The following is a 15,519-nucleotide window of genomic DNA, read 5'->3' on the forward strand; positions in this document are numbered from 1 at the left end:
TGTTGTTTGGCAAACTCTAATCTGGTCTTCCTGTTTTTGTGGCTCACTAATGGTTTACATCTTGTGGTGAACCCTCTATATTCACTCTTGTGAAGTCTTCTCTTGATTGTTGATTTTGACACATATACACCTACCTCCTGGAGAATGTTCTTGATTTGGCCAACTGTTGTGAACAGGTTTTTCTTCACCAGGGAAATAATTCTTCTGTCGTCCACCACAGTAGTTTTCCTTGGTCTTCCAAGTCTTTTGGTGTTCCTGAGCTCTCTGGTGCATTCTTTCTTTTTAAGAATGTTCCAAACAGTTGATTTGGCCACACCTAATTAATGTTTTTGCTATCTCTCTGATGGGTTTGTTTTGATTTTTCAGCCTAATGATGGCTTGCTTCACTGATAGTGACAGCTCTTTGGATCTCATATTGAGAGTCGACATCAACTGATTCCAAATGCAAATGTCACACCTAGAATCAACTCCAGACCTTTTACCTGCTTAATTGATAATGAAATAATAAGGGAATAGCCCACACCTGTCCATGAAATAGCTTTTGAGTTGATAGTTCCATTACTTTTGGCCCCTTAACAAGTGGGAGGCACATATAGAAACCGTTGTAATTCCTACACCGTTCACCTGATTTGGATTAATATACCCTCAAATTAAATCTGAAAGTCTGCAGTTAAAGCACATCTTGTTTGTTTCATTTCAAATCCATTGTGGTGGTGAATAGAGGCCAAAATATGAAAATTCTGTCAATGTCCCAATATTTATGCACCTGACTGTACTTAGTCTAAGGGTATTGCACACATACCAGTGGACAACAGGAGGACAAATAGAGTACTCTAGGGTAGTCTATGGTAACCAGACTTACCAGTTACACAGATTTAATGTAACCTGGTCAGGAGGTTTGATATATGTAAAAAGTTTGGGACAATATAATATGAGGCATCTCTATTGGGCACCAAGGGAGCATGATAATATTACTATCATAAGTGGAATAAAAATTAAGTGTTGTACTGATAAGTTTACAGGTTATAAAGGATTTAAGAAAACATGGGCACAGGGTATTCAATGTGTCAATAGTACGGACCCTGGTATACCCATAGGAAGCCCAACAACTATAGAAAGAGGTGTAGTGCTAGTTTGCACTAATACCACGCAATTACCAAATAATTAAGTAATAATGACTAAGGATGTACGTCCTAAATAGCAAGGCCACTATAAGGAATGACTCACTAGTTAAAGTTCCCTCCACTTGTGTAAATGTTGGTACCCAAAGACAAACCACTATATTAAGATTTAATATTTCTTTCCCTCCAGATCCAAAATGCTGTAGCAGACAAAAGAGAGAATGGTATAATACATTGCTAGGAGCATCAGGTACATGTATAGGGTTACTTAATAGTATAGATATAGAAACTTTAGCCAGCAAAATGAGTAATGCAGGAGAAGATATGAGAAGATTAGTTACAATGCAAGCTACATGAATGCCTACAGTATTTACTCCATTACAGGCCAGTATATCTTGGGATAATGAATATTTACAGGTGTTCAATAGCGCATTCTTTAACACACTTTACCTGTCAACAAATGTTTCTGAACTGTTTAATTGGACTGAATGTTCTCTCAGAACCATGCATCAAAATATGCAAAAGGGTAAAGCACAAACACAGTTAATGACAGGTAATGAACAAGTATACAGAAGGATGTTTAATATATCTTCTTTGTTATGGATACAAATTCAGGGAAAGAAGATGTTGTGTACTGACAACTTTTGCACGGGTGAAGTTCATGTGTATAATGTCACACAAAAACAGGTGATGTGTAAGTACTTCATCTTACCGGTCCCCTTGTGGACAACTACTGGAGACACTCAGTTGTGGACTCCTCATGTGAGAGGTACACACATAGACACCAGTAATAGGTCACATCACTTATCCCTATGTACTGATACCGATGATGGATTAGTATGTCCTCAGCAAACACAGTTATATGAGCCTTGTAAGTTAGAACACCCAACCAGTGTATGCAATTGGGAATTGTATGATAAAGAGGTGGATATAGAGATAGAGCCTCAGGTTGTTAGCCTAGTCACATATGATATGAATACAACTTCCCTCTATAATTACCAAATCCTTTTTCCGGATGCTTATTTAAAGTTACACACCTCAGGTGGAAGAACACTACTTATGAGTTCTATGCGAAGAGACAAGAAGATGTACAGTTTGAATTTCAGGTGACTGAGATACCTCCCCATAACCTTACAGTTAATCTCCAAAGTATCATTAATGTCATTAATAATACAGAAAAACTTGCTCACCACTTACAGAAAGTAAACTATTCTGCCCATCATGCACAAATGCAGACAATTGTAGAAGCAGAGAAATTGGTGGAAGTAGCCACACAATTCAAAGATAATTTACAGCACCATTGGTGGGATGTGTTCACAGGTAACTCACCTTCAGTCAAAAGGAAGTTTAGTGGTCTCATTCATCCAGTAATCGTTATAATCATTGTATTAATTTTGCTCATTTTGTGGAATTGCTATCTATCTTATAATTTTAGTGAAATGATATATAAAGCTTTTGCACCAGTAGGGACTCTCTTTGTCACACATAAGAAGAGTGCCTCCGAGTGGGAAAAGTGTTCAGCGTGTGAAAGAATTACATTGATCACACCTGAGAAGAAATGTGTTTTCTGTAGTACTGGTGTTGGAAGAAACCACTTTTTCTAGGGAAAGATGCGCAGGGATTCTTGGTATTCAGGTGATGAATGATGCTTGCATCTACTTGCATAGGGTGACTATGGAAGTAATATAGTTACTATGAAAGCCATGACTCCAATAAGGGAAAGATAGTATGTTTTAAGAAAAAGATTGGATTGTCAGAGTCTATAATAATTTATAGTGTTTATTTAAAACATACTGTATGATTTATCAGAAAAAGCCATTTTCCTTCATACAAATATCATGAGATTGAACCACCATCATACTGAACGAGCAGCTAAAAGACAGCAGCAGCTGAATGATCCCAGAATAGGATACCAAGTCTGGACAATGTGAAAAAAAGACAAACTGAAGATGTATTGACATATCCTATGTGCTTGTTAAACCAATCATATGTATTCTTTTCTGTCAAACCATTTTTGGCAAATGTTCGTGACAGCAGTTTTCTGAACTTATAAAAGACGGCTCAAAGGGGATGTACCTCTGAGAGCTGAGTGGATTCATCACAGTGTGTGTTGAGTTTTTCTCATCTCCCCAGCAGGCTGGAAGGAAAATGAATAAAGCACAGGAGTAGTATTTCGCATACCGTGATCCAGGGGTAGGAAGCCTCATCACCCTAACATATATTTTTTATTGAAAAGTAGGCATTTTCCACAGACATGCGAGGGTTGTTCAAAAAGTAATGCCTAAATGCTCACAACTCAAATTTTATTATAGATACAGATTTGAAAATTTGCAGTAAAACACTTTAAAGTCTTAGTAACAGCATGACTCTACTCAAAAAATTCACCATCTGCCCTCAAACATTTTCTTCACCTCTCAACCCAAGCTGTGAATCCACTTTGGAAAAATTCCAGTGGTTGGTGTTTGACCCAGGAACATATGACGTTTTTAACAACCTCTATGTCTTCAAAATGTTGACCACGGTAACAGTTTTTGAGAGGCCAAACAGATGAAAGTCAGAAGGGGCCAAATCAGGACTGTATGGTGGATGTGGCATTATTGCCACCCCATTTTGGTAATAGCGGCAGATGTTGCCATCGAAGTGTGAGGTCTGGCATTGTCATGGTGTAAGATGACATTTGACAGTCAAATTGTTGACCTTTTTTTGTGGATGGCTTCTTTCAGCTTCTTAAGTGTAATAATATATTGATCACTGTTGATTGATTGGTTTGGTTCCAAGTAATCGATGATAATAACACCTCGGCAATCCCTGAAGAATGTGGCCATGACTTTGTTTATGGATCGTTGTGATTTAAACTTTTTTGGCCTAGGTGAACATAGGTGTTTCCATTGATTAGAATGGGCCTTTGTTTCTGGGTCATAAAGGAATACCCAGGTCTCATCTCCTGAAATGACATTTTCCAAAAACATCTCAGGGTTGGCTTCAAAGTTGGTCAAAAGGTCATTGCACACTTCCACCCTCCGGGCCTTATGATCCCTGGTTAATTCCTTTTGAACGTATTTAGCAAACACTTTACGATATCCCAAATATTTGATTAGTGTTTCTACAGTGCCATGGCTACATTCAAGTTCATTACTGATATCTCTGATGGTCTGATGGTCTTTCTGAATCATGGCATCGGTTCTCTGCTGTCACTGCAGTTGATGGTCTGCCACCACGAGGTTTGTCGCACACGGACGATTCTCCCGAATGAAAACACTTCATCCACCTTCTGACATTGCTATAGTCAATTGTACACTCACCATACACTTTTTTCAGTCTTTTTCAGTGTGGATTTCTGTAGCACTGCAGCCTTCTTTTTCCAGAAATTCAATGACGGCTCTTTGTTTCATCTTGGATTCCATGGTATTTCGTGGACTACCTAAACAAAATTAAATATATAGTTAGAAGACATATTAAACTACAAGCTGACAAAGTTTCAAATAAATGTTGCATATTATTTCAGAGTTATGAGCATTTAGGCATTACTTTTTGAACAACCCTCGTATATAGCCAGACCTATAAAAGATGAGTGGGGATGGAACATAGAATTTTGTGATGTCACAATAGTACAGTGTTCAGGAGATCTGTACAGGCAGCTGTGAGTACTGGCTGAGCATTGTGCTGACCCTCACATGATCTTCTAATCTAACCCAGGTTTAGCAATGTGAAAAAAGTGCTCAAAGAAATCTGCTGAGTAAAGACCTCCTGAGTGTGCTGCCAACTGATGTAGAATAGAGGCCGTGCTGTCAGTCTCACAGTAAGTTTTGTGTTTTGCTTTGGTTTTTACGGTAAAAATATCCCAAATGATCGAATTTCCCTGTTCACATGTTTTAGTATGTACTGTAGCACATGGCAGAAAGGAGCAGTGAACTGATTTCCTGCCAGAGCGGCTGCTCCCCCAACCATTGATACAATGCTAAATCAGATTTATACTTACTGTAGCATGAACTGTATTGTGTTATACATTAGGTAGATTGAATCTGTTTATTTATATTTAACCCATTTTTTACTGAAACAAGGTTATCACTAATTCCTCCTATTTAGCTATATAGCTGAGAAATCACAGATTTTCCATTCGATCCCTCTGATTAAGTGGTATATTTATTATAATCAAAAATTGACTCTTAGTAAATGTGTGATTTAACCCCAGAAACTCAAAAATTGATGTTGATCGATTTGAAATCAATTAAATCGACCTTTAGTAAATATACATCTGTATCTCTGGAATGCAGAAGCCAAGAACAACTGGAGTAAAACATAATTCTGAGTTATTTACTAACAAAGGGCCTCATACACTACGAATCGCAATATAGCGTACGCACGCAGTTTTACTCCGAATATATCCTAATCCATAGCGATCACAATGTCACCGCACCGCTACATAAGGACGCTCAATTCACCTACACGCACACCCGTAATATTTGGCAAGACTGCAAAAACATTGGTACAATCGAGTACCATCGGATCCATACGCAAAGTCAAGGCAGGTCAGACTTCACTCAGGAATTGCTAACTTCAGCGCATGCTATGAGGCCTTAGGCTGCGTATGGTATCGCAGTGGATAATTTATGCATGCCCATGCAACAGCGTTGAAATGCACTGGCACGCCTGTATTCGGCCGACCACACCCCCGTCACCACCTACAAATGGCACTTCCTGTCAATCACTCTGCGATGGGTCTGCGTAGCTGCTTCGATCGCAGTCCCGATCACAGTGGCCAGTTTGTGCACTGCAATCCATGCACAATACGCAACAATCGGCTGATTGCATGCGTATTAGCAACTGCGATCCAAGCTGAATCAGGCACAAAGTTCACATGTGCAAAGTTCACAAGACTGGCTGGCTGGACTAGAAGGCCGGTTGGACTGGGGAGGGTGCAGTTCAAGGAAAGGCAGGCTGGCTGGCTGGCTGGCTGGACGGGGTGGGGGCTATAGGAAAGGCTGGCTGGACTGGGGGGGGATCAGTGCAGAGAAGGCTGGCTGGACTAGAGGGGGGCAGGAGCAGCATACCTAGTTTCGTTATAAAACAAACACAAGCTCCGGCGGCATTTCCTGAGAGACAAGGGGCCCAGGTGCCAGCGTTGCAGAATGCAAGGGCAGCAGCAACTTGCAGGGAAAAGAGCATCAGCACAGCGCGGCAGCAGCATTTGAAATATGGAGCCGGCCAATCACTCGCAGCCGGCTCCATATTTCAAATGCCGCGTTGTGCTGATGCTCTTTCTCCCTTCCAGCACCTGCCGCCCATGCATTCCTTGACGCTGACACCCAGGCCCCCTCTCTGGGGCCCGTGATTGGAGTCCCGGCAGTCCCCCACTGATGGCGGCCCTGTCCCTTTCGCACTACAAGCAATAACTCGGGTTTTTGCACGTGAATGCGCAGCAACTTGGGTTACTGTGCAGTGTCAAAGGGCCAAGTTGAAATAAGCTGGGTCGAGCGATCCGGCATTTCAACCCGGCTCGCGGTGCAGTGTGAACGGGTAACCCGTTCACTGCATAGGATGAGCCGGCGATGAGATCATCTCCAAGCGTCGGCTCACCACGTGATGGCAGTGACGTCATCGACCCGACATTAGTACCGGGGCAGGCCGCCAGTCTGAAAGGGGTCTCAGCCATGTCACACCCGGTATGGACGTGTAAACAAAATCCTGGGTGCGACCCGGTATACCGATGTGAAAGGGGTATAACTGTTGAAACCCAGATGAAACCAAAGTCAATATGTGGAGGTCATACACACATCACATAGATATTGCCCTGATCTAAGTACTGTAGAATCCAGGGCCTAGAGCTGAGATTTGCTAAAGTCCATTCCTCATAACTTAATTTCTACAAAAACAGGTGAAAATTAATATTCATATATTTTCACCTACTTTTGTAGAAATTAAGGGGCAGGGCTATTCATTATAAAGGTAATGAAGGAGATATCACTGATATCTCCTGCTTACTTTTCAGCTCCAATCTGCCCGCAATTCCCATACACTATTATAGGGACCGAAATTCATCAAGCAGCGAAAATATAATATATTTGGAGCTTGACCGCGGGAACATTTGCCATCTTCAGAGGGTGTTTGCTCCCGCACTCCACTCCTTCCCTATGGGAAGGAGTCCCGGGTTGCAAATAGGGATCCTTTAGGTTCCCTCCACTCCTGTCTGGCTTCCTTCCGCCGGATGCCGAGGCTTTGTGCGCCTGCGTGAAGCTCCCGAGTCAGACTTGGAAGTGGTCATTTCCACTGCTCCGACAGGAACAGTGAAGAGGATCACGGAGACAGCTGATTTTTAGATTGGCTCTCTCCACACCAGAGCAGTATTGAATTTATCCAGTGAACTTCTATCCACCACTGCTGTTCGCAATGAGTTAGATACTTAATTTTAATTACGGAGAGCACTATGCGTGTCAGGAGAACCGCAGTCAGACTTGACTTACCAGCTGCGTCGATGTTACTGATGTTTACGCTGTTGTACATTGTCGGACATATATCAGAAGGCGCAGTGGGCGTCCCTATGCTAGGTCCGCAAGAGATTGCAGATGCGATTGCCAGAGCCGTAACTAGACATTTTGGTGCCCTGTGCCAGAAAGAGCATTGGCGCCCCCTCATTTTTCAAAGGGACATAATGCACCCAAAAAAGGGCCATGGCCTCATGGGAAAGGGCCAGGTAAGAGATAGGGGAGGCCAGGAGATGCTGGGGATGAAATAAGAGGAAGCTACAAGTGAGATTGATAATAAACAAAAAATTTGACAGGCCCAAATAGCGCCCCCTGACCTGTGGTGCCCTGTGTGATGGCACCGGCCGCACTACCCTAGCTACGGCCCTGGCGATTGCATTAGCCTAAATCTCTGAATCAGGCCCATAGTGTGGGGAGAAAGCATAACTCCACTGTTTGCATTAATACAGCATCTCATCACACTGTGTAAAATTGCAATCTTAAATCATTAATAATGTTTATTTCAAGATCATTTTTATTAGTTTTAGTGTTTCTAAGAATAAGATTTACTCAGTAAGGAACCCTTTCCTAATTGCTGGAAGGCTAATTGTGACAAAAAAAATTGTGACCCTCTGTTCAAAGTCACTTCTTTAATACGGCACTCCAAGAAAATAATGTGGACGCCCCTGCTCTAGCATAACTCTTCCTGTGCTTTTCAGCTATGCATGATATCATCAATTGTTATTATTCTTACTATTGCCTATTTCTAAAATAGAGTTCTGCTATGCTTTCTGGCAAGGATACAGCTGCATTATATTATTGTTATTATTATTCCTGTAATGATTAGTAATAATAAAGTAATAAAAGCTTACATGCCTACTGCATACTTGCCGACTTCTCGCTCCCTCCTTCCGAGGTGGAGCTGTCGGGCACTCTCGGCGGGGGGGCGGGTCATGGTAAAAAGGGGGCGTGGCCGGCAAATGACACAATTTTGGGGGCGAAGCTTGGGGCGTGACAGTGCGACTACTTCAAAATCATGGTGCAACAAAAATAACTGTGCTTGATGATAAAAAGACTGTGACATGCTTGTAACATCATCAAGCACAGTTATTTTTGTTGCATCATGATTTTCAATCCAGCTGCTTTCTGGCTGCACACTATGCGGCTGATGACCAAATGGGAGTGTGCAATAGCCAATATAGTGGGTACACACTAGACGATTTTGCCGATATGTCGTTCCGATCGGTTGGAATCGGGCATATCGTCAGATCTATCAGCCAATATGCCCAGGGTTGGTAGAGTGGAGGTCGTTTAGCAGTGTGTCTGACCTGCAGAGAAACGGGGTCAGCCTATTTTTAAAGATTACAACTAATTTATTGAAACATAAAAAAAAAAAGTTGGGGTTGATAATGAAACTCAGCTCTTCAAATTATAGCCCCAGCTAAGGAACCAGAGGGTACGTTTAAAGACAAAGTTCATGAAATATAAAAATGTTTGCAATAAAGGTTTTTCTCAACTGGACCCCTTTGGTCTCACCTTCCTCTCTGAGTAGCAGAATTAAAGAGACATCATGGTAGTATATGGAAAATATACTTTGGGTTCTTATTTAGCCAGGAGTATAATGATCTATTTGTGTTACTACCCAGATCAGGGGCTGGTGCAAACTTCAATGGTGATATCCAATTGCTAGCCATAGATTCGGGAACAAAACGTCACATGTGGAGTGGTAGAAACATTTCCACAGAAGCTGAGCTGCATCACAGAGAGATAACCTATCTAGCAGATGTAGTGTCACCACTAAAGCAATCTGGCCCAGTCTACTCATGTGCTCCGATACAAATGGGAACAATCTGGCGCTACCAGTAAACCATGTCCTGTAGTTCCTAGCTTGGGAGGCAGACTCTTGTCTGTAAGACACATACTAGAAGATGTCTGAAACCTAAAGAAAGTGGAGAATTGCGTATAGCAACCAATCAGCTTTTAGCTATCATTTATCTAGTGCATTCTATAAAATGATTGCTTGAACCTGATTGGTTGATGTGACCAACATCTACACCTGTCCTCTTTAGAAGGTTTCCTACATCTCCCCTATGGTGGCTAAAGGACTCAGCATCAAACTCCAAGACAGATCCTGAATGAAGGAAAAGGTGATAGCCACAGCAGATGAACACCTGTGTCCAAAGGCACCTTCGTATGCGGTGCAGGAGGCTGGAGCACACAGATCTGGATAGCAAACATCACCTGCAGTGGTGGGATCTGGTAAAGGATCTCATGCTATTATCTTGCTCAGCAGTTAGAAGTAAAAGCCACAAAATTAACAATTCCCAAAGTAAGCATGAACAGAACCTCAAGGCCACCTGATCTCAGGTACAGTGACGTGTGTGACCCTATGTTACCCACACCAGGAAGCTACAAATACATAGGAGCTTATCCTGAGTGGCACGCAGCTTCTGCTGCTGCTTTAGCGTTCTATGCCGTACCTGTGTCTATGACTTTGCGCTAATGTTAGTATCAGCCCTTCCCCTGGTGTACAAGTGTGCGCCTGACTGTGCAAGGCCTGAGACGCCCACTTTTTGCATTTTTAGACACAACAATCCTGCTTAGTGCCATCAGTCGCACCATCGACACTTGCATCTGCCCCATGCTAGGTTCAGATTCTCCAACATAGTTTGGCCTCTAGTGTAAGCGATGAAGCGCGGGAGTTCGCAACCACTTCTGCAACACACCCGCAGCACACCTATAACACACCCATTTTTGTGCGAATTAATTGCCACCTATCCGGTACATCCAATACATTTCTGAGACCAGGCACCCCAATCGCTACTGCTCCTCTGTGCATACACACAATGGGACTTATGCACTCTTAAAACCGCATTGTTTTAAACTGCGCATGCACCGCGGTCATATTTGTGGAGTTTGTATTCAACTCTACCAATATGGCTGCGGCACATGCACAGTTTATAACGGCCTCCAATATGACTTCACTGATATGGCAGCGGCGCATGCACAGTTCAAAACACAAAAGGGATATATCCGCAGAGACCTAAATTATAAAACGTGTATATGTAACATTTTCCTTATATCTAATAAATCCTTCAGTTATATTTCAGGTGAGGGGGTGCACCCAGGTGTCTATTGAATCTACAGCAACACGAGAAGAAAAAGGTATTCCTGGCACGGGACACTTACACACTTACAGTTATTGTCATATTATATAATCATGATCTGGTGATGAAGAATAACGGCAATCTGTCCAATTAATAAAATCATACTTTTATTTTATCCTTAAAATTACAAGCAAAAAGGGGAGTTTTTAAGTTTGAAAAGAAATTGTTCTGAATGATGCGGCACAATTTAAAATAAGATCTCAAGAACTTACAGAAAGACTTGTACAAAGAGTGACATTTTTGGAGGGAAATCAAAAGGGTAATCAAAAAAAAGATAGAGTAATCAAAGATTTAGAGTAATCAAAAAAACATAGGAACTCCCTTCTTTATGGCAATAAGCAATTGGAAAAATCAGAGGTGGTTAGATTCATTGGTGATCTTTGTATGGATAGCGAGATATCACGCAAGTGATAAATAGGCATTGGCATGTACTCACAGTAGACCCTGACTTGGCCAAGGTGCTAGGACCAAGAGTAGCACTAAGTTGGAGACGATCAGCCAACCTTAAGGATAAATTGGTCACTTTGTTCAAAGAACAAAAAGAAAACCGATGGTCAAGGGATCTTATCTATGTGGAGAGTGCAGGGATTGTAGATACATGCATCGTACAATGGAATTTAGAGATAAATATGGAACGATACATCGTATATAAGATCTAATTGATTATAAAACTTTTGGAGTTATCTATTATATTACTTGTCCGTGTGAGAAAAGTTATATTGGTATGATGACCAGACCACTAAAGCAGAGAGTGCTGGAACATGTGGCTTCCATAAGGAATTCCAAGGGGATTTGGGCAGATTTAAACAACTTACATCGATCGTAAGACATTTCTATGAGAAACATCAAATGAACCCAGATGGTTTGAAGATTTTTGGTATTGAAAAATTGCACCTAGGTATCAGAGGTGGAATTGTTGAATCGGGAAAGCCATTGGACTTTCTTGCTAGGCGGTCTCCAACTGATGGGGTTGAATGAATTTATAAATTACAATCTTTTTTTGGAGTAATTGGATAATTCTATTATATTGAAGTAGAAATTAATATACAGTATTGTGCAAAAATGTTAGGCAGGTGTGGAAAAAATGCTGCAAAGTAAGAATGCTTTCAAAAATAGATGTGTTAGTTTATTTTCATCAATTAACAAAATGCAAAGTGAATGAATAGAAGAGAAGTCTAAATCAAATCAATATTTGGTGTGACCGCCCTTTGCCTTCAAAACAGCATAAATTCTTCTAGGTACACTTGCACACAGTTTTTGAAGGAACTCGGCAGGGAGGTTGTTCCAAACATCTTGGAGAACTAACCACAGATCTTCTGTGGATGTAGACTTGCTCAAATCCTTCTGTCTCTTCATGTAATCCCAGACTCGACGATATTGAGATCAGGGGGGAGGGGCATATTATCATTTCCAGGACTCCTTGTTCTTCTTTACTCTGAAGATAGTTCTTAATTACATCAGCATATGTTTGGGGTCATTGTCCTGCTGCAGAATAAATTTTGAGCCAATCAGACGCCTCCCTGATGGTATTGCATGATGTATAAGTACCTGCCTGTATTTCTCAGCAGTGAGGACCATTAATCCTGACCAAATCCCCAACTCCATTTGCTGAAATGTAGCCCCACTTGCAAGGAACCTCCACCATGCTTCACTGTTGCCTGCAGACACTCATTATTGTACCCCTCCTCAGCCCTTCAGCTCAGAACTGGCAGAAACCAGTGGGACCCAGGTATACCCATCTACTGTTCGGAGAAGTCTGGCCAAAAGTGGTCTTCATGGAAGAATTGCGGCCAAAAGCCATACATTCAACGTGGAAACAAGGCCAAGAGACTCAACTGTGCATGGAATCATAGGAACTGGGGTGCAGAAAATTGCAGCAAGTGCTCTGAACTGAGGGCCATATTCACTACGAAATGCAACTGAGAATGCAATAGCGATTACGCACACAGTTCAACTGCTATAGTATGCTAATTCATTGTGATTGCAATGTCGCCGCTGCACTACATAAGGACGCCCACTTTACCTTACACACATCCGTAATGTTTAGCAAGACTGCAAAAACATTGGTACAATCAAGTACCATCGCAGCGTCATACACACTTGCACAAGCACTGACCTTACTCAGTGGATAATTTATGCACGCCCCTGCAACGGCGTTCAAATGCACTGGCACGCCTGCGTTCGGCCAACCACCCCCCTGTCACCACCCACAAATGGCATTTCCTGTCAATCACTCTGCGATGGGTCTGCGTAGTCACTGCAATCGCAGTTCTGATCGCAGTGGCTGGTTCGTGCACGCGCACTGCGATGCATATGCATGCGCAATACACAACAACAGGCCGATTGCGTGCTTGTTAGCAACTGCGCTCCTTGCTGAATCAGGCCCTCAGTCAAAATTTTAAATTTGATCGGGGCACCACCAGTGCAGAGCTTACTCAGGAATGGCAGCAGGCAGGTGTGAGTGCATCTTCACGCACAGTGAGCCGAAAACTTTTGGAGGATGGCCTGGTGTCAAGAAGGGCAGCAAACAAGTCACTTCTCTCCACGAAAAACATCAGGGACAGACTGATATTCTGCAAAAAGTACAGACATTGGACTGCTGAGGACTGGGGTAAAGTTATTTTCTCTGATGAATCTCCTTTCAGATTGTTTGGGGCATCTGGAAAAATGCTTGCACGGAGAAGGAAAGGTGAGCGCTACTATCAGTCCTGTATTATGCCAACAGTAAAGCATCCTGAGACCATTCATGTGTGGGGTTGCTTCTCAGCTAAGGGAGTGGGCTCACTCACAATTTTGCCTAAGAACATAGCAATGAATAAAGAATGGTACCAATACATCCTCCAAGAGCAACTTCTCCCAACCATCCAAGAACAGTTTGGTGAGGAACAATTCCTCTTCCGGCATGATGGAGCACCTTGCCATAAGGCAAAAGTGATAACTAAGTGGCTCGGGAACAAAACATCGAAATTTTGGGTCTATGGCCAGGAAACTCCCCACATCTTAATCCCATTGAGAACATTTGGTCAATTTTCAAGAGGCGAGTGGACAAACAAAACCCCACAAATTCTGACAAACTCCAAGCATTGACTAGGCAAGAATGGGCGGCCATCAGTCAGTATGTGTCCCAGAAGTTGATCGACAGCGTGCCAGGGCGAATTGCAGAAGTCTTGAAAAAGAAGGGTCAACACTGCAAATATTGACTGTTTGCATAATCTTATAATGTAATTGTCAATAAAAGCCTTTGACACTTATGAAATTCTTGTAATGTTACTTCAGTATACCACAGTAACATCTGACAAAAAGGTCTAAAACACTGAAGCAGCAAACTTTGTGAAAACCAATACTTGTGTCATTCTCAAAACTTTTGGCCATGGCTGTATACCGACACTTGTCGGTCAGTATTCCAACCCTCCCTCCCCGGTGCCTGACCCTAACTCCCCCCCTAGTGCCTAAACCTAACCTCCTCCTCCCCGCACCCTAAACCTAGCCCTTCCCCCTTAGTGCCTAACCATAAACCTTCCCCTAGTGCCTAAACCTAATGCTAACCATCCACTCTACTTACCTTCAGGATTCCAGCAGTCGGGATGCCAGCGCTGGAATACTGACTAGTGTCGGGATTCCGGCTCCGGCATTTTGACTTCCGGAATCCCAACGGTCGGGATATTGACTGCATCCGTTTTTGATCACCAGATCATGATTAGATAATATGTCAATAACTGTAAGTGTGTAATCCTGTGAGTGCCCCGAGCCAGGAATACCTTTTTCTTCTTGTGTTACAGCTTAAAACAATGTGGTTTTAAGGTTTGGACTGCCGCTATTTTTATCTTTTATTTTAAAGTGGCAAACCAAGCTCATAAGATGAGCGCGGCCACATACATGTAGATTCTTAATCTTTTTATTTACATTTTTTTGGCTAGGCTTTATTTTGAGCCACATAGAATCCCCGGTCCTAAGTACTTTCTGCTAGTTGACATTACAGGTCTAGAGGGTACTAATCTAGAGGGCACTAATTAAAGGCCCGTAACTAGATATATAAGTCTCTCCAGTTTTACATTCACTCATTACCTTCTGCCTCCTGATGAAGTCCTTTGTGGATGAAATGCGTTGAGGTGTTTTGGATGCTGTAATTTCCTTGCTGGTTCCTGCTTAAAACCGCTAAGCTCTAATTTTACATCTAAATGTATGCACTTTTGTATTATATTAAATTATATTTCACTGTTTTACACCATGATTGGTAATTTTAATATTCGATATGGATATAAACTGAATTCATGTGGATACCTTCTGAGTTTATTACCATGCAGAAGTCTGCTAATCTATACAAGGATTGAAGATAATCACATAATATTAGCTCTGGTACGAGCATCTTTTTATTATTTACATTTGTTCAAATTGTTTACTTAAATAGTACACCTAGTAGGCGCCTTTGTCTCCACAGATTTTTACAAATTATATTCACACAGTAGATAGATAGATAGATAGATAGATAGATAGATAGATAGATAGTATGTTATACAGTATATATAATATAATGCTAGTCTTATACATACAGCGGATAAAAAAAAGTATTGAACACATCAACATTTTTCTCAGTAAATATATTTGTAATGGGGCTATTGTTTTGAAATTATCACCAGATGTCAGCAACAACCCATTCAATCCACACATGCAAAGAAATCAAACCATAGATGTCCATAAATTAAGTTGTGTAATAATGTGAAATGACACAGGGAAAAAGTACTTAACACGTGAAGAAAGGGAGGTGCAAAA

The 15,519-nt window shown here is 41.8% G+C and overlaps 1 protein-coding gene and 1 pseudogene across 1 annotated transcript in view; both read left to right on the top strand.

Annotated features, from left to right (window-relative positions):
- The first annotated feature begins 833 nt into the window (after positions 1-833).
- LOC148527262 (uncharacterized) lies at positions 834-3,182 on the top strand (annotated as a pseudogene).
- Positions 3,183-4,834: 1,652 nt separating this feature from the next.
- LOC148527263 (mitochondrial ornithine transporter 1-like) overlaps positions 4,835-15,519 on the top strand; it is a 69,551-nt gene continuing 58,866 nt past the window's right edge. The window contains exon 1 of the mRNA XM_088469222.1: positions 4,835-4,920. The gene's annotated coding sequence lies outside the window, so the exon portion shown is untranslated. The remainder of the gene's footprint in view (positions 4,921-15,519) is intronic.

This window comes from Taudactylus pleione, unplaced genomic scaffold (genome assembly GCF_031769625.1).
Source record: "Taudactylus pleione unplaced genomic scaffold, aTauple2 ptg000089l, whole genome shotgun sequence".
NCBI lineage: Eukaryota > Metazoa > Chordata > Amphibia > Anura > Myobatrachidae > Taudactylus > Taudactylus pleione.